Source organism: Psammomys obesus, unplaced genomic scaffold (assembly GCF_907164565.1).
Source record: "Psammomys obesus unplaced genomic scaffold, mPsaObe1.curated_primary_1811, whole genome shotgun sequence".
NCBI classification, from domain to species: domain Eukaryota; kingdom Metazoa; phylum Chordata; class Mammalia; order Rodentia; family Muridae; genus Psammomys; species Psammomys obesus.
The window spans coordinates 20,905,252-20,909,673 of NW_026596051.1; positions in this window are offsets into that span (position 1 = coordinate 20,905,252).

The window sequence follows — 4,422 nt, forward strand, 5'->3', positions numbered from 1 at the left end:
AGATTCTTCAACAAAGCTTGCCTCTGAAGCAATACTGGCTGTTGAAATTCCAAACCAAGCCCCATGGGTCCCTCCTCCTCCCCTTCCCCCAAAGGTCAGGGTGGCAGGCAGGATAAGGCAGAGGCGGGGCAGGTGGGCCTGTCCAGGCCCTGCTGACTCATGGGAGTGCTAATGCCATTGCAGCCTGTTGTTGCAGTTGCCAGGGAGCTGATTAAGATGTCACGGAAGATTATGATGTCAGGTGCGGGAGTCAAGCTCCAGGGGGGTGACTGCTAGGCTGGGAAGGTTACCCTGGCAACTGAGACAGGACATCCATGCTGAGTAGGGACATAGCCTAGTAGGAGGGGCAGGGGGTCCTGGGTGATTCTCCTAGCCTTTCTGTTCCATAGGTAGGAGGGTGAGCTTGCAGAGGGGGGGGGAGGTTTACCCTTTTTTAATATCTTGCCTTTCTCCCCAAGTGGGAGAACAATCCCATCTCTGTGAGGATTGAATGGAATTGACAAAAAGCCCCCCCTCCTCCCCATTCACAAGTGTCTGCCAAGTCCACAGGGGTCCCTAGCCAGGCAGGAGCTCCCATGCTCAGGCATGGGCAGGCTTGCCCAGAGGTGAGAAAGAGGTGCCAATTTGGTCTCTGCCAGGTGCTGAGGCTGTGGCTCTCAGGGCCACACTCGGCTCTGTTGGCAGCCTTTTGTATGCTGATATCAGGAGAGTGAGTGGCTCCCTCAGTCTTTCTGTTCCCAGCATTCACACTCACTCACCTGTCACTTCCACTCAACCCTGAAGCTTCTTTCTCCCGGTCCCTAGAGTCCAGCACCCTGCCCAGTGCAGACAGGTTAATAAGGAAGCAAATGAAAATGTCTCAGATTTTCTCTCTTCCTCAGAACCTCCGTCTCTGATAATGAAACATCCCTCCTTCACGTGGCAATCCTTCCCTGGACCTCATTATAACCCCATTTCCCCAGTTGTGACTTACATTCACCCATTATCTCATCTGTATACCCACCAACATACCTACAATCCACCCATCTATATGTGTGCCTCTACCTTCACCCTGTACCAACCCCTCCTACCATCCATTCATCCATCAAGTATCCACTTCCCCGTTCATCCTTCTATCCATCCTACAACACATCTTTCATTTTGTCTAATCACTCCCTTCCCGTCCACATACTTTTTTATCTAACACCTACCCACTCACCCTTCCCATCCTCCTCCCTACCCACACACTGAGGCCACCAGCCACCCATCTATTCACATACCCGCCCACCTATCCCTCCTACCATCCCCTCATTCATCACTTTATCTGCCCACCCATTATCTGCCACACAATTCACCCATCCACCACACAATTCATATTATCTAACTCTCCTCTCCTATCTATTTTTCCCTCCATCCATCCATTAGTTCACCCAACCAACCATCCACCCATGCTTTCATGCACCTATCCATCAATCATTTTTATACCCCCCCCAATTCCTGAGTCTTATGCATGCATGCACGTATCCCTTCATCAGTTCATTCACCCATTCAGTCCAGCTCTCTACCCACCTGCCAGTTCATATATCCCTGCAACAACAAGGCAGGAGATGCTACCTGATAGTATGCCATGTGTATGGCCCAAGGCATTCACAGAGACAAGTCAGAATGGAGCTCTGGCTCTGAAGGGTCCACAGCCAATCTTGTAAGGATAAGGGGATCCAAATGTCCCTACATATACAGGGACCTCAGCTACAGGGAGAAAGGGGGTCTGCAGAAGCTGGAGAAAAGGTAGCATTTGGAATTACAGAGGGCTCTGGAGCACAGGTGATGAGTAAAGGTGCACCTGGGAAGCACCCCACTTTCCCGTGTCCCCCAGCTCAGCTCACATTCAAGTCTCCATCCCCTGGTGGAGCCCTTATCTAGGTTCCTAGAGGTTAAGCTATTGTCTGTGTCACAAGCAGGTATGCAATAGAACTCCAATGCCAGCCCCTTAGGAAAGCTTGCCAGCCCCTTTCTGAATGCCTCAGGTACTTTCTCTTCCCCTCTGCACTCTCTGCACCTGCTGTACATTCCTTGCTAGATGGCCATTCCAGATAACAGGGACATTTTGGTTTGACCCTGATTTTCCACAGTTTCGGAACATGGTGGATTCTCAGAGCATCTTTCCTGGGATGCTGCGGGTGCACAGGACTCTATGAAGGGCCAGAGGACTGTTCCATGTTCCCCACCCTCCTTGCAACTCTCCCAAGCTGGCTGGTGGGTCTAGTCTCTGGGTGCACTAGCCATTGGACCCACAATCTCCAACTACTCCCTGCAGGGCTGGTGTGCCTGCAGCACCGGCTGATCCTCTAAGGGGACACACACCGGGCACCAATAGATAATTGAACAGATTACACAGAGAGTGGAAACGCTGAAAGTTGATTTACCGTGCGTCATCCCTGCTTCAGGGATTTTATTAGAAATTGAAGAATGGCTTCCTGACTTGAGGCCATGTGTCACCTCCGACAATCGCCAAAGCAGTGCTGGCTCCCAAGGTGTCTGCAGTCCCTGCATAAGTGCTCAGTGAGATAGGGGCGGCGGCAGCTCTGAGCAAGGTCACTGCAGAGAAGGAGCCCTTCATCTCCTCTCCTCCCCCTCCATCCCTCCACGTGGGGAGGAGCTGTGGGCACATGGTGGGTGGAGGAGAGTCCTACAGCTGGTGACTCACCTCAATATCGGACCTTCTCAGTCTTGCCTCTCATACCAGCCAGAGGTGTGCAACTCTGAGACACCAGGCTGCTGAGATGAAGGGGGAAAGCACCCGAGTGTCTAAAGTGCCTCCCAGGGGGCTGGAGAGATGGCCTGGAGATTAGGAGCACTTGCTGTTCCTCCAGGAGACCTAGGTTCAGTTTCCAGCACCTCCACATATGCATTCTCAACCATCTGCAACTCCAATTCCAGAGGACCCCTCTTCTGACTCCGAAGACACCAAGCATAGACGCCTGGTGCATATATATGCACACGAGCAAAACATGGACATATACATGTATATATAAAATAAAACAATAATTGAAATGTCTCAGAGTACCAGAAAACTTCCGGGTCCCAGTAGAGGTCCACCTGCATCCGAGCAGTGCAGTTCCAGGGGATGAGGGGAGCTAGAGCAGAAAGCCTGGCTGCTTTGCTGACTTGAAATTTCTGGTGACAGAGGCGCTCCCTTGAATACTATGCACACACAGTTGTGGCTTTACCTGACTTCTCTCTCTCTCTCTCTCTCTCTCTCTCTCTCTCTCTCTCTCTCTGTGTGTGTGTGTGTGTGTGTGTGTGTGTGTGTCTGTCTGTCTGTCTGTCTGTCTGTCTGTCTGTCTCTCTTTCTTCAAGCCAAGGTTTTTCTGTATAACCCTGACTGTCCTGGACTCACCTTGTAGACCAGTCTGGCCTCAAACTCACTGAGATCCACCTGCCTCTCCCTCCCCGAGTACCGGGATAAAAGATATGTGCTATCACACCTGGCTACCTGTCTCATCACCTGACATTTGGCTTTCTCCATTCTCCACCATGCTGGAGAAAGTTAGTATACCAGTCCTTACTGGGGTCTTAAGCTAGACAGTGGAGCCATAGAAGAGAGGTGTCATGTTTCTTGTCCCTACTCTGGGTCTTAAAATGAATGTTCTTATTCGGAGACTACCAGCCTTCTTTCATCAGCACTTTCTGTGTTTGGCTGTAGTGTACTCTCCTGCTAGGATGTAATCGCCATAGCAACAGTACAAGGGGCAGGGGGTGCTCATGAGGGCATGGCCCTTACAGTGAATTAGTACATTATAGCACAGTGGGCTAGCTTTTGTGTCAGTGGGCTGGCACAGGCTTGTCATCCTGAACACTCAGGAGACTAAGGCAAGAGTATCAAGAATTCAAGCCCAGCCTTCTGAGGCCGAATTTCATTAAAAAAATTTTTTTTAAATGAGTTCAGCCCTTTTCCTCTCTTATGTCAAATTGTTTGGCAGAAGGCTGACCCTGTCATCAGTGGGGGAAGTATTCCTGGTGTCCCACATGCTCACAGTGCCTCATGGCTGTCAGAGTTTGAAATTGGGGCTGTTGGAATAGGAATATGCACAGAGGCATCCCTCTATCATACTGTTGTTTAAGGTTACCTTTCTCTTTTACCTTTCTTTCTTTCTTTCTTTCTTTCTTTCTTTCTTTCTTTCTTTCTTTCTTTCTTTCTTTCTTTCTCGTCTTCCTTCCTTCCTTCCTTCCTTCCTTCCTTCCTTCCTTTCTTTCTTTCTTTCTTTCTTTCTTTCTTTCTTTCTTTCTTTCTTTCTTTCTCGTCTTCCTTCCTTCCTTCCTTCCTTCCTTCCTTCCTTCCTTTCTTTCTTTCTTTCTTTCTTTCTTTCTTTCTTTCTTTCTTTCTTTCTTTCTCGTCTTCCTTCCTTCCTTCCTTCCTTCCTTCCTTCCTTCCTTTCTTTC